The sequence below is a fragment of the Coffea arabica genome, chromosome 5e (genome assembly GCF_036785885.1).
Source record: "Coffea arabica cultivar ET-39 chromosome 5e, Coffea Arabica ET-39 HiFi, whole genome shotgun sequence".
Classification (NCBI taxonomy): domain Eukaryota; kingdom Viridiplantae; phylum Streptophyta; class Magnoliopsida; order Gentianales; family Rubiaceae; genus Coffea; species Coffea arabica.
The window spans coordinates 39,633,664-39,650,000 of NC_092318.1; the positions used below are offsets into that span (position 1 = coordinate 39,633,664).

Below are 16,337 nucleotides of genomic sequence, written 5' to 3' on the forward strand. Positions count from 1 at the left end.
CTATGAAATTAAATGAAACAAGCCATCAAAACCACTTGGATTTTTCAACTTAGAACTCGAACTAGCTGCATATGAAATAAGAAGCCTCTGGACATTAGAGCTTAGAGCAGCAGTGATCCAAGTTTTCATACGAAATGGATCATACACGTCTAGACACAAAAGGTGACACCCTTTGATCGATGAATTCTTAGAAAGAGCAAGAACTCTGTCCACAAAGTTCATAAAATCTGTCTTTTTAGGCTGCTTCTTCCTCTTCCATTTCCTCCGCCTGTGCGAGTAACAAAATCTCTTTCTATCATCAAAGGTTAAGTTGTAAATGGAAGTCCATTTGTACTCCCATTTCCTTGACAAGACACTAGTTCTAACAACATCCTCTGTTGGCAAACAGGATAGGATGTGACTCAAAACACTTTCGGGGAGTTCACTGATTCTATCTTTTTTATGGTCCAATAATTCCTTACTTCGACTTCTTCTCTTGTCCATGCTTCCAATTTTTCAACTTAGAACTCGAACTAGCTAAGATCACTTGGATTTTGGATTAGAACTGGAATTGGTTGGTTGATTCCTTCATTCGTTGGAAGCTAGAATTCCATATTTGTAGGTTAGTTGGGAAAACGGAAGGTCTGCTTGGTTGCAATTGACACTGTTAAGGTTCTCAATAATAATTCAATGTATTTGGTAACAAGGAAAACGCAAACTGACTTTTCACAAGTACTCTCCCTAAACCATACGTACGCATATTTAGGAACTAAAACGGTGATCAGATGGAGTCTCAGAAATTGAGTATTGGTGGCATTAATATAGATAGATGCTACAGTGTACGAGGTTCATGAACTACTTCCAAACATACACACAGGTTCCACATTTTTTCTCGCAAATGAATTCTTCCAATACACTCCAATAATCGTATATCATAAATGCTATCCGTATTTATCCTCTTGAGAAATGAAAAATAAGAAATGGTGTCTTTGGATCTTTCAAAAGATAGAATTGATTCAGTATGTAGCTTTACGACTCCATATTGGAGGGGAAGTTCATGCATCTCTGACCAGGCTAACTATGGAACTGTGCAGATAAAGCAATTGAGACAGGAAAGGCATTTTAGTGCTCTCATATGCAGAACTTGGACATGTCACCTTGTTGATATTACGAATTCCTTTGACGAAAATTATGTATGGTTATCAAAATAGTAAGAAACGTACCAGAATGATAGGGATGTTGTATAATTGCCCTTTGTGTGCAGCAATTCTACTAGTTGTGAGTAGATCCTGAGATTGAATGTATTAATCAATTTTGAAGTGACATAGGAAAAAGAAGTAAAGAAAGATATTTAATCTAGTGAACTTTCAATATTACAAAGTACTCACTTTTGATCTACACACACAGCCATACAATCTCACATCTACGAAATCAAGTATTCTGCAATGCATACAATCACAATAAAAGAAACAGACCTGGCAGAAACCAATTTGACCAATATTTCTTTGCATTATGATATGCATCTGCAGGATAAGGACTTGGGTATGTTTACAATTCATAACAAGTGCAAATGCTCCAGTTATAGGGCTCGGATTCAGGTCAATTATTTGCCTTCACATTACTCAATGATAACGATATCATCTAGGAATTAGAACACGAGTTTCATCTAACTGCTATATTCACAAAAATGCAGACCCTGAAGCAATTGACAGCGTATAAGAATTAACTATTTGAATGGAACTGTCATTACTTGATATGACATAATTCAAGCCCAGGAGTTTCAGTTTTGGTAAAACGATCAACTCCGTGACATTCAAGGTGGCAAAGCTGTATAATTTTGCAACTTTTTGCACATGAAAGTTGCCCTCACCAAACCTTCTTGGTGGTTATATCTCACTTAGAAGACAGAATTACTGAGCATTAATACGAGAGAAAAGGCTACCAATACTTGTTTAGATGTGCACACAGTTAAAATAAAAGAGGAAAAAGCTACCAATACTTGTGCATATGGATGCATGTCTGCATCAATATCAATGTGAACATATTGTCCTGAATGTAATGCTAATGACAACGTGTTTTTTTAATCCTTTTGCCTTATTTACGAATGTTATAAAAATTGCAACCTTTCATTCTTCCTTTCTTTATGTCTTTCCTTTTTTTTTTACTCATTCTTTGTACCTTTTCACAAATATTTCCTTGGAAAATTGTACCTAAGAAAAACAATATTTAAAATAAACAAATATACTTGTTTTATGCACTCTTTATAAAATGTTTCTGCAGAATGTCTTCTTTTGCCTCGTACATGTATAAATATTTTCTCACATTATTTTATGAAAAATTTTAAGTAAATAGAGTATTTAAAACCCAGAAATCGAGGTTCACTTCATCCCACAGAGTAATAAATGGTTTCCCATATTCAGGCATAAACTGGGAAAGATGGATTCTTAATTAGTTGTAGACTATTTTAACCTACCTCCATTCTTGAGGTTTTGATCACTACATGAATGGTTATAGATTTCATATCTGGATTACAACACACTGTTTAGATAGGATTTCATTGCCTTTCTGTAATACTAATTAAGCAGAACTTGGTTTGGAAAAAGTTAATCAAGTCCCCATTTCATGTTGGTTCTGTTGTGTTCATTGTTCAATTTAGCTATGAGCGAGGAATACCAGCAAATCACTATGAGCCCCATGGTGGTCCTTCGGGGAACAAAGGTATACACCATCATGAGCCCTTTTTTTTTGTGAAATTTCCTACACAATGTCCATTTGAACATGTTGTCCTTTCATTTTTGCCTAAATATTCCTTGTCATTTCTGGATTTAAAGAACTAATATATTTCCTTCTTTTCCACATCCTAGACTCACAATACCAAAGTTCTCATAACAGTATCTTCTACACAAAGTCTCATGGTGGTTATATCTTACGTAGAAGATAGAATTGTTGAACATTAGTACGAGAGAAAAGGCTAACAATACTTGTTTAGATGTGCACACAGTTAAAATAGAAGAGGAAAAAGCCACCAATACTCGTGCATATGGATGCATGTCTGCATCAATATCAATGTGAACATATTGTCCCCAAAGTAATGCTAATGACAACGTGTTTTTTTAATCCTTTTGCCTTATTTACGAATTTTATAAAAATTGCAACCTTTCATTCTTCCTTTCTTTATGTCTTTCCTTTTTTTTTTTACTCATTCTTTGTACCTTTTTACAAATATTTCCTTGGAAAATTGTACCTAAGAAATACAATATTTAAAATAAACAAATATACTTGTTTTATGCACTCTTTATAAAATGTTTCTGCAGAATGTGTTCTTTTGCCTCGTACATGTATAAATATTTTCTCACATTATTTTATGAAAAATTTTAATTAAATAGAGTATTTAAATATAATTATTTTACCGAAAATAGTTGAAAAACCATCATGAAAATAAAAAATAATCTAAAATGCATGAAATAATCTTGTCTAAGAAATACAAATTAATTGGTAATGTGCTTGGCTTTAAGAGAGTAGTAGGAGAATTGAAAAAAAAAAAAAACAAAAGGCTTTACTGCCGGGCAACTATTTATATAAGTAGGCTGTTTTCATACCAAAAAGAAAGTGAAAAATAGTGGTTGTCATTAGGGTTGTTAATGGGTTGGATCAACCTAAACTCGGCCTATTTGATCCGAATTAATTTGAGTCGAGCCTTGCATATTATTGGGCTGTAGGGTTAGGTTAAGGTTAAGACTCAATTAAATTGTGAGCTGAGTTTGAGTTTAAAGAGACCCAACTTGATTAAAACTCGACTTGACCTGATCAATTAAGTACATAAATAGCTATTTTTTTTGTTCATAATGATGTATGTTATTTAATAATTATATATTATAATGTAAATAGTTTATAACATATATATATATTATGATACAATAAAATAAATATTATATGTATATTATTTTTAAAATTATGTATTAATTGTGAATTTGGGCCAAGTTCGCATTGGGCCAAACTCTTGTATTTTGGTGAACTGAGTATGAGTTTTACACATTGAGCCTAGATACTGAGTCCCAAAACATGAAAGTGCTACTTTATTTTTATAAGCCAAACTTGGACTTGTCAAATCTAACTCGTAAGGCCCACTCGATACCCCTAATTGTGATGGAAAAATGAATGCATAATTTTGTTCTAGTCATCTTGGTGAAAAGTTTTCATTTCCCTTTAATTTGTCCAGTTACTTGTGGTGACAAGTGTTCAGTGGGCTAGTAGCAACCTTCATTAACCTGCAATCACTGGAATTGGCCCATAATTAAAACAAGGCTCTTAGAGTTCTCCTCGCAATTAGACTCTTAGAGCTCTTAGAGTTCTCCAATCATGGGATTGGAGAAACATTAGCAGATGATCTCCAACTTCATCCACCTTATGCCCCTCATGCTGTGAATAAATCAACAGCTCCTTAAGCTTTACAGCATTCCGCAGAAAAAATTTCACCAAAGTACTCTCCGTTGGCTTATGAAAGTACAAATATACCAGTTTGATTACCTTGAGGAAAGATAGATATCCAGGCAACAATTGAATTTGATCGTAGTAATCAGCAGCTTGCCTCGACAATTCCTGTTTAATGAAGATAAACAAGGAAGACAATGAATAGGACTACAGGTTAAACATTAAGGAACCACCAAAGCACATAAACACAAAAGTTAACGAAGTCTGCAAAAAAAAAAAAGGACTTTTAGGAGCGTGGAAATGGTAATCTTTATTTTACCCCCAGCAAATGTAAGTGATTCAAGACCTGGTGCCATCTTCATGAGTGCTGCATCACACTGAATTGGAATGCTTGCTGAATACACTTTGAGGTGGGCAAGCTCATAAAAGAAAAGAGGAGGACATTGCGGATTCGCACCAGCAAGTACCTTGAGGAGATCGGGCAATTAGGCTAGCATTAGAAGGGCTGAAAGGTGAACCAACCTACTCCATACTTGAAACTAGTTTAGCTCAATAAGAGATTGTTTAGAATTGGTTCGCTAACTAATCAAGTCAAACTTGAATAGCATCAACTTTCAAAGTATAAAAATGAAAATTAGAAGTTGTAGATAAGAAAACGCAACCTACTCGAGCTTGCCTTGGTAAAACCTCATTTGAGATCAGCTTGATAAATAAATAAAGCAAGCTCAAAAACAATTTCAAGCTTTTTACAATAATCAAAGAAGTTTGAATAGTTTGATGTTTGGTTTGATTAGACTTATTTACAGCCATAAGCATCAGTCAAGATACAACACAAGAAAAAGGCATAGGGGTATTTTCTAGCAAGATCATGTACATCATGAAGCTAATCATTTATCAGAATGGCAAGACGTCTTAACTCATGAGTCATGATATATCGTAGACTGAGCCTGTTACTTGCCTCTATATTCTTATCTACAATCTCAAATTGCGTGAATAATGAAAGAGAATAGCAAGAGGTAATTGCAAACTTAAATTCTGAAGAACTATAAATGAACAATTTTGCTTGAGGTGAGATTTAGAAACTGGCATAAAGGGGAATCTTTACCCCGACCAGATCAGTAGATAGTTCCAGGAAGCTGATGAAAACAGAGAATCTTGTCAAGATCACAGGCTCGAACACCTGTCTCGCTTCTTTGGTTAATATTGTCATTCATTTCAGGCTCCGAATACTCTAGAGATGCATCAACAATTCTTGATAGGCCAGAAAAATAGATATTGGCGAACTTATCAACACTACATTTGAAATTTGCAAGGTTGCCCCTACAAATCTCTATTTTCCAGTCAGTTGTTCCGTCATTTGCACGTTCACAGATGTTCAAAGATGGAGCCTGTTATCTCGAACCTAGCAAGCATTGGTGCCTGTATTTTAAGCTTATTCACATTCCTCCATTAGCAATCTGATGACAGAAACTCTTCAATGACAAAGTAGGTAAGAAATATGGCCAGAAGGGCCACCGTTCTGGAATTCAATATCATGGATATCCAAAGTTCGATGGTTTGAATTACATATGGTCATTGGAATTTTAAACTTTCAGAGTTTGAGTTTCAACCTCGTCAGGGAATCAAATGTGAAAAACCAACGGGGAAATACTAAGTTCCCTTCGTATGAAATACAAAGCCTCGGGACATTAGCTCTTAGAGCAGCGGTGATCCAAGTTTTCAAACGGAATGAATCATAGGCATCTAGAAACAAGAGGTGACACTCTTTGATAGATGAATTCTTAGAAAGAGGAAGCACTCTGTCCACAAAGTCCATAAAATCTGTCTTTTTAGGCTCCTTCTGCCGCGTCCATTTGCCTCACTTGTGCGAGTATCGAAAACTCTTTCCTTCATCAAAGGTTAAGTTATAAATGGAAGTTCATTTGTACTCGCATTTATCAACACTAGTTCTAACAGCATCCTCTATTGGTAAACGGGATAGGATGCGACTCAAAACACTTTCGGGAAGTTCACTGATTCTATCTTCTTTACCGTCCAATAATTTCCTACTTCCACTTCTTTTCTGGTCCATACTTCCTATTTTTCAAAACCAGAACTGAAACTAGCTAAGATCACTTGGATGTTGGATTAGAACTTGAATTGGTTGGTTGGTTCCCTTGTTAGTTGGAAGATAGAATTCGATAATTCTAAGTTAATTGGGAAAAGGCAAGGGCTTCTTAGATGCAATTGACTCTAGGCTTCAATAATAATTCAATGTATTTGGTAACAAGAAAATTGAATTTTCACCTGTATTCCCCCTAAACCAAATAGGCGCATCATTTGAGAACTCAAAAGGTAATGCAATGGAGTCTCAGAAATTGATTATTGTGGCATCAAGTGTAGAAAGATGCTACAGCAGTGATAAACAAAAATGGCGTCCTTGAATCTTTCAAAAGATAAAACAGATTCTGTATGTAGCTTTATCGGTCCAGACTGGAGTGGAAGTTCATGCATCTGCTGCCAAACCGACTATGGCACTGTTTAGATAAAGTAATTGAAATAGTAAAGTTAGAGCTCATCCCTTGTTGAACCAATTTTCATTTTTTTTCTTTTTTTTTTTCATAACTTCACCTAACAGGATTATTCAGATGAGGCTGCCGACAGCCGTGACGGAACCAAATTGATGCCTGGAGACTTCTTATCTTCCCTCTCAAGGTAGTCACATTGCAATTTTCCTATTTCCCTTGCCCATCGGAGAGTCCATCAGAGAAGGTATTGTTGGTATTATGTAGCCTTATACATGAGATGGGAGAGAGTTCTTGAGAGGTGAGAAAAATTATATAAGGGTTAGGTTTAGGTTCAAGTTGTTATAATCTCATAATAATCTTTTGTCTCATTTATTTTCATATTTATAGTTTATTTGTCATTAAATTGTTATATACTTTGAGACATGTTTGTTTCGCGGCTGGATCAAAACAAAATTGTTAGGGAGAAACACTTTTCATTATTTGTCATTAAATTGTTGTATAATTTGAAATATGTTTGTTTCGCAGTTGAACCATAACAAACTTGTTAGGGAGAAACTGTGACGCCCCATATCTCCCTAAGGCGGACCAAAGGGTATCCGCGGACGCCTGCCCAACTCACGCCAGGACTCAAGCAATTCCATTCAATTTCAAACCGAACTAAACACTTCGATGAGAGCAACATGAATACAATAATGCGGAAACGTCTAAGCTTAATAAGTCACTTAATGTATAACCAGTACATCGGGTAATCATGAAACGACTTAAATTCAAAGTACACATCAGGGCCCAAACTTTTCAAGTTTACAATTTCCAAAAGTACAACCCAAACCAGGGTCTAGTCAAAATATATAACAGGAGTCTTAACAAAATTACAACGGATGGTTTCTCCATATTTCTCCAAGAGTCGGTCCTGTTAAGGAAAACAAAACTATAGGGTGAGCTAAACGCTCGTGAGGCCAAGAACACACATGCAAGCACTTTGTCAAATAACAATCCCAATTTAATAAATAAAACCATGTCTTTTCAATAATCAATCATTCAAACAGGAAAAGTAATCAGAAACAATTCAAGGATATAGTAGCTCTCAGGAGCTAAGTTCCACTTGATCTACCGATGTCATTCGTATACCTTCCCGCATTGACCCTCCTGTCAACTGGGTCGGTATTTCCATTTCCGTAGATCACCACTTACTTCCCTCCGTCCACCGTACACCTCAAGGGCCCACAAGTCTATTATTGGGCGATACTCTACGAGTATGCCAAGCAAGACCTCTTATTAGGTCGAGCTTATATATATCTCATGGCTCGCCCAAATCCCCGACCAAGCCCATTGCTGGCTCGAGTCTAAGGACGGCCTATGAGTTTGGGCGTCCCCCATTCATTTGAAAGTCGAGGAGGTTCACTCCAGCGACATAAGCATTCATGACATAACATTGCATTTCATTCATTCATTCAATACATTTCATTCATTCATTTGAAATTAGAACGAGTGCGGTAAAGTACGCACCCGCCCTTATTTTTAAAACTTCCAACAATTACCACAAATAAGCAAGTATCAAATTCATACACCTGACACTCACCGAGCAATTCGATAAGAAATATATTTCTGGGAGTTCAAGTGTCCACGGTGAGATCCTCTTGAAGGTCTCCTTGTGCGCCTGGCAATTTAATAGCGGATAATCATACAATTAACCCACTTATCAAGAAGATTGTACTAATTATTTTGCAAACAGGGACCTCAATTACACGTAAATCGAGGTTCAACTTGCCTTTTATTATGTACAATATTATTTGAGTTTTTATCATGAAAATCGAGGGCAAAACGTTTGAATAATACTAAGAGAATTAAGAGTTTTGGAAAAACTCCTTTGCCTTGAAAATTGAGAAATTTCAGTTTTATCCTAAATCTTTGAAAAATCGTAACTCACTCGGTACAAGTCGAGAATTGGAAAACTTTATACCGTTGGAAACCTCTTAGAGAGTACTATAAGTTCCTAGAAGACACTTTTCCATGAATCGAAGTGAAAAGTGGGCAAAAATGAGCTTGAAGGTGCAGGATTGGTTTACATGGCAGAATTAAGTTGGATTTCGGCCAACTTTGGAAATTCGGCACGATTCACACGTCGCAAACCGGCCTCTGAAATTTGCAGCTCAATTAGTGTTACAAGTGAGGTTTATAACAAAACAAGCGGATCAAGAATCGGAGTTTCGAGTACCGAGATACGGTAGCCCGAAGTTGGGGAAATTCAAGACTGGAGAAGAATTTTCCAGATTTGAACCTCCAACTTTAGTAATTTAATTAGGTATCGAAATGGACTTGGATTGATACCAAAATTGGCAGTATTTCAATACTATATGGAAGGTATCTCTCTGTCAAAATTCAGGGAAAAATACCCTCGGGAAGGTAGCTAATGAGTCAATCAAAGTTCGGGAAAATTTATAAGGCAATCTGCCTTTAGACCTTCATTACCCAATTCAAAACGTTTAATCAAGCAAACTATCCAATCATGGTTCGTTTGTTAAATAAAGGCCTAAGAACCATCCATAATACCTTTGGTAAGTGTTTAGTATCAAGAACATCAATTAACAAGTTCACTCCAAGATCTTGTTCCAAACCAGTCCAAATATTAGGGTTTTTCCAAAACAGGGCAGTCCACTTGTTTTAGTCACAACTCAGTCAATTTAACTCGGAATTGAGCATGGCTTACGCCGTTGGAAAATAAATTCATAGGGCTAAAATATTGCAGAAGAAATCGTTTCCAAATTCGGCACCCATCTGGTTCAAAATCGGGTATCAAGTTGCTGCCTGAACACTTCATTCCAGATGAACAGAGCAACAGGACAGCGAACTTAAAACATTTGGTTCGGCTTGCTCACAAAGAATCAGAACGTGAATTATATACCAAATTAAAGCTAGGAATGTCTAGTTTCAAACGCCACCGACGGCACATGATTTCGACATCCGAGGACAGAGTTATAGCCAAAATACTACTGCTGGTCAGAGTCATACGCGAATCAGTTTCCAGATTTGCTGGTTTCTAAAAAAAAATTCATTTGCCCATTCAAACCTCATTATTTTTCAATGAAATTTTCCACACCTCTAATACATCATACAAGCATTCAATTCAAGCCATTAGTTCATTAAAAAATGGCCTTAAAATGGCCGAACATGGCAGGGGCAAAATCGGAAGTTTTTGCTTCTTACACCCAATGAAGTTTCTACTAATTACCCACCACTAATGCATCATTATAACCACTAAACCAACAATATAATCACCATCACTCATCAAATCAGCAACAACAACCCAAGTGTGGGAATTCAAAGAGCCCACAATCACATTTTTACACCATACACAAGCTAACCAAATGCATGCATGAACTTAACAAGGTAAGATAGCTTCCAAACTTCAAGTTTTCAAGAGTGGATCATCACTTACTTTGGGTTGATGTTCAGCAGAATTTTCGGCCCTCTACTACCCCAGAAAAACCGTGATTTCCAGCCCTTGTTTGCAGCTCAAGATGATCCTCAAGTGTCAAGCTAGGTGTGGTGCAAGTTTGGTTAAATTTGGAGATGATTTGGGGTGGTTTTGAGTGAGATTAGTGAGCAGAAATTTTGTTGCAAATGAGTTAGAGAGAGGAGGGAGCTGGTCGGCAATGAGGAGAGAGAAAATGGAGGGAAATCTGATTTCCTTTAGCTTCCAAGAGAAGGTGAAATAAGTGGTGGTAATTCACCCAAAAGTCAACTCTCATTAGGGGCCGTTTGGTGCGATTACGGCTCGATTTTCTCGCGCGTTTGGTTCACTAGTGCACTAAACCTCCAAGGCATATATATTCATGTAAATATTATTCACTCTTAATTGTCCCGAAATAAGGGTCTAAAGTCCCTCGATTGAAGTCGCGCGCGTGAAAACGCGTACCGTCAAATTTAACGTTATAACGCGAAACTTCCGAGAAATTCTTATAACGATTGCACTATTAACTATCACTTGAATATTTATTCATAAGATTACCTATTTTAGGACCATAGTACAAGTCTCCAATATTCCAAGCTTATTGTGCTACTACGCGGATAAAATCTCCAAGTACTATTCACTATTTTTACTAAACGCGCTCTAGGAAATTAATTTTCGAAACGAATCATTTTAAAAATATAACGAAGTTATATTACCATGTATTTAAGTCTAATAAGACTAGAAAATATTCCTTGGAAATAAAATCCAATTAAATAATTTATTAAGCCATAAATTAGGCATAAAATAATAGTTTTTACGAGTCCTCACAGAAACACTCAAGAGATAAGAAAAATTATACAAGGGTTGGATTTAGGTTCAAGTTATTATAATCTCATAAAAATCTTGTGTCTCGTTTATTTTCATGTTTGTAGTTTATTTGTCATTAAATTGTTGTACACTTTGAGACATTTATTTTGCGGCTAGATCACAACAAACTTGTTAGGGATAAACATTTTTCATTATTTGTCATTAAATTGTTGTATACTTTGAAACATGTTTGTTCAGTAGTTGAATCACAACTTGTTAGGGAGAAACACTCAAGTGAGCTTGCTAAAAAGACCAAATATGTAAGTTAAGAACCTAATATTGATGAAAAAGGTTAAACCGCTGGGTTTCGGGCCCTCTCATTTACATATTAAGGACTCTTTCTCTCTCTCCCAAACTAACGTGAGACATAATTCTTTATTCATGAGTCTAATAATCTCCCTCTTCATGAGTAACAAATTCTTTTTCAAGATACTTTAATACTGAACGCAATTCCACCATAACATCTATGTCATTTCCTCTACCAACCATAGATCCAATATTCTTCAACATCCAAACTGGATTTCAAACCCGGCCAATCCATGGCATACTTGGTCCAACAATAGTCAAACTTCTTGGCACTTCAGTCTATCACCAACAAGATAAGCTCTTCTTCAAGCACACTTCAAATCTCAATGCAAACCCACATTAACGTCCAAGGTCATCTCTTCTCTCAATCATAGACCCACTCTTCTTTAATATCCAAATTGAGTTCCAAGCTTCTGCCAACCCATGGCGCACTTAGTCCAACACTAGCCAATCTCCTTGGCACTTTAGCCCACCACCAATAAGAGAAGTTCTCTGATCTAACTCTAAGAAAAATTTACTTGCTTATGAGTAGTCCAATCTCGCAATTAGAAGATTCGGGGAAACACCAAAGAGAGTTCACCAAAAAGACCCAGTATGTAATTAAGTCAGGAATCCATCATTGACCAAAAAGTTTAAATTATTAGGTTTTGGGTCCTCACTTACATATTAAGGACTCTTTCTCCAGTTTTCGAACCAATGTGGGATATAATTCTTTTTGAATCGAAGATTAGTTGTTAAAGAATTTTAGCGGCTCAATCTTGAATCTAATGCATCATTTTGGATATGTTAAGTGTCTATTTATCCAAGATATGATTTAGGATCTTCAAGTCAAATGGCCAGTATGAAAAATGTGCTTAGCCAACTGCCTTGTTCGTCAGCTAGAGCACAGCACTTATGGAGAGCTCCCTTGTAGTCTGGATTTGCGAATTCCTTAGTGATGTAGTCTCCATAGTTTGATCGGTTGAACCCTTGAGTTAGGATTTAGTGGTGATAGGAATCTGTCCCAAATTTCAATGGGTTACTCATCCTTTAGACAGGATGGATTTTCTAGTTTTGAGATTGGGTTTGATACGAATCTAATTCCATTTATACCCATCAATTTGCCCATTTTGCCATCTCTAGGATTTAGTGTCGGCCCTTTATGTTTGACAATTGAAGGGTAAGATTGCTGATCGAATGAATCCCTAATATTGAGATAAGTGATGGGATGGTGTGGGCTGTAGTATAATCTAATAGGGTTGAGGCTTAGTTTTATGGTGCTCGAAGATGTTGCAAACACTGGTTCGAATTTGACACATACAACTTCATACCTTTACCCCTATAATTAGAGAATATTGCGCCACTGCTCTTCAACAAGATTTTAGTTTTTTTTAAACATATTTAAGTAATATTATTCTTTTTTTTATCACTTTGTCTACTCCAAGAAGATTGATTAAAAATAATAAATAACTCATTTCGCCTCTCACATATAAATAAAAGCCAATCACCAAAGATTCAACTTTATCTTTATTCTTCTTCTCACTCTTGTCCAATTTGCTCTCACCATACAAATCCATTCGAAAAGTTGCTGTCTTTTTTTTTTTCTCAACACATATAAATTTGTAAAAATTGCTAGCTCTCTTGTTATTTCACCTTCACAAATAGATAAAACTTTATTAAGAATTTTGATAGGGATTTAAAATTTGAAAGTAGCATAATTTAACATTTTAAATTTGCCCCCATTGAATTTTTTTCTAGCTCCACCCCTACATGGCTCATGCTTTATATATAGAAAGATCAATGGAAAAATCATGCCATATGGTGTGCAAATTAATAAAAAATTAAGTTATATTTATTAATGCTAGTGGAAGTTATTATAACTTTTATATTTTTTGTTGCAAACAAAAATACAAAAGAAGTATGATTCTTTTTTTTTTTTGCCAAAGAAATAATAGATAAAAAAGAAATTATCAGAAATTATTGGAATTTATTGAATTTTAGTAGTCATCTATAGTAAATCTTTACTTTTGGAAAAATAAAAGATGATAAAAAATTTTAACACTAAAACCATGCCTCATGTTTTATGTATAGAAGGAAAATCATCCATAATATACCTTCGAATTCGCCAGTGGAATTTTGTCGTTCCTTAAATTTATGGGTTAATTACATTTACCTCCCTTGAGCTTTGACCAAATAACGAATCGATTCCTGAGATTTAACCAAATAACAAAAAGGTCCCTCAAATTGAAAGATGTATAACAGATACACCCCTCCGTTAGTCTGTTGCCGTTGACCGTTAGGGCTAATTACATTTACCTCCCCTGAGATTTGACCAAATAACGAATCGATCCCTGAAATTTGATCAAATAACAGATTCCTCCCCCACACTAACTTCTGTCACTTATATGTAACGGAAATGGCCAAAAGTTTGAATAACCCTTATTGATTTCCATCAAATTTTTAAGGGTTAATTACATTGTGTAGAAAAGCCTTTTGCTGGTTTGGTTTTACAATGGATTATTAATATATAGAGTAAAATGACAATAGAAAGCTGGTACTTCGTTTATATAATATAGGAAAAGTATAAGGAGCTGGTACATTATGGAAAGAAAAAATGCGTACTACATTTTCAACCCTCTTATTCGTTGGAAATTTTAATTTTACTTTATCTTTTAAATAAATTATTTTTTTAAAAAAATGGATTCTTTGTTCATATAATTGGGAAAAGTCGTAAAGCACTAGTATTTTATGGGATAATGGGTATTACCCCATGTAACCCAAAATTTGTCACACTATTTCACCAAATTACAAAATACGTGTATGGCAAATTTTGCATTACAAGGTCTACCAGAATTTACTCTGATTTTATCTGTTAAATAAATTAATAATTTGTTGGATTCAAAATTTTATCTATTAACCAAAATTTTTTTTTCTGAAAACACAAAAATCGATAGGTCAAAAAATTGATGGAAATCAATAAGGGTTATTCAGACTTTTGGCTATTTCCGTTACATATAAGTGACAGAAGTTAGTATGGGAGAGGAATTTGTTATTTGGTCAAATCTCAGGGATCGATTCGTTATTTGATCAAATCTCAGGGGAGGTAAATGCAATTAACCCATAATTTTAACAGTCAACGGCAACAGACTAACGGGAAGGGTGTATCTGTTATACATCTTTCAATTTGAGGGACCTTTTTGTTATTTGGTCAAATCTCAAGGATCGATTCGTTATTTGGTCAAACCTCAGGGAAGGTAAATGTAATTAACCCTAAATTTAAAATGCTGATTTTACTTTCCTCATAAAAGTATAAGAGGTCTAATATGATCGAAATCACTAATTTCAACCACTTATGGCCTGAAAATAATCACATGATCCATACATGATCAATAGATCATATCTACTAACCAAAAACTCTTTTAACAAACAATCAGGGCAAAAGTAAAAGTGACTATAACTAAGGCAGGTTTAAGCCAATTTCTCTCTCTCTCTCTCTCTCTCTCTCTCTCTCTCTCTCTCTCTCCCCCATTTCTTCTCTCTTTTTTTTTTATTTTTCCTTTTCTCTTCTCTCCCTCAGCAAATCGTGGAATTGGAGCCTGCAAATCATAGATTTAGCTCTACATTTGCCAAAATTACTTTTTTTTTTTGTTTTTTTTATTTGGTGTTGTCTTCGAAGTTAGAAAAATATGCAAATGTGAACTCTTCAATCGCCGTTTTAATCCTTTCAAGATCTTTACCCAAATCACTAGAAAAATCATCCACAACAATCTTAATATGGGTCCGCCTGTCGTATTTAGCTAGCCCTGACTGAGTTCGACACATCCTTGATCTTATCCAACTTCTGAGACACCCGGAGTAATTCAACCCTCTTTTAAACCACAAGTTAACAGATCAGAAGAAGTTCCTTTTCTTGGTTCCTTGCCTTTTCCTAGACGCTTGACTGGGAGCAGAAATATTGCAACGTTGGAAAACTTTTTTAAGACTAAAGTAACTAAGCTATAAGACTAAAAAATCCATGCTAAAGTTGGTCAATGGTCAAAGGAAGGACTCTTTCTTGTACCTAATAGTTGGGGTGGAGAGGGGTGGAAGGGTAAATATATATATTTTCACCTTTTATTTGTTCCTTGATTTTTTCATAAAAACTAGATCATCGCGTTTGGTCGTGTTACAAAATAAGAGCTAATTCATTGTTAATTTTATTATTTAATTACTAGTGTTACATAAGTAATTGATCATCTGAAACTCTCTTTGTTAAATATTAATAGGTGTGTTTTTCATATTACCCCACTCTTTTAATTTCAAGAAGTGCAACTATTAAAACTTATTAAAAATCTTCACAACTAGTAGGGTATTTTTCGGAAGCTAAGGTGGGGAGGGGGCAACGTAGCTCCACACCTGCCTCAATCTTAACACTTCTGCAGTTATCTAATCTTAGGTATTTAGGTTTGCTAAAGTTCCAACGTGGAGCAAGAGAATAGCAGTACCTTTTCATTCTTGAAAAATCCTTTGTCTTTTATTCCCATTTGATAATTTCAGTATATATGAAAATAAAATACTAATAGTTCCTAGAAGAATGCGCCTTATAATAATTACCAAACAGAATACATATCTAAACTAGATTAAGCATTTTATGAACAGCATGAACATGTGCACGATAAATATACATATGCTGTAAATTTGGACAATTTTGATAATAAAAATATTGAATTCAAATTTAAAATTCTGCACAATAATTTCTTAACATGAACAAAGAAACAATACGAATAGAAAAACAATCCTGAAAAGTTAAATTTAACATAAGAATTGCAATGAAATGC

General features: G+C 35.2%; 1 long non-coding RNA gene across 1 annotated transcript; it reads right to left on the reverse strand.

Annotated features, from left to right (window-relative positions):
• Window positions 1-7,602: 7,602 nt before the first annotated feature.
• LOC140006556 (uncharacterized) lies at window positions 7,603-10,575 on the reverse strand. Its single transcript, XR_011814227.1, has 3 exons — window positions 10,354-10,575; window positions 8,497-8,574; window positions 7,603-7,827 (listed from the first exon to the last, which is right to left on the reverse strand). It is a non-coding gene; the product is annotated as an uncharacterized lncRNA (long non-coding RNA).
• Window positions 10,576-16,337: the final 5,762 nt, after the last annotated feature.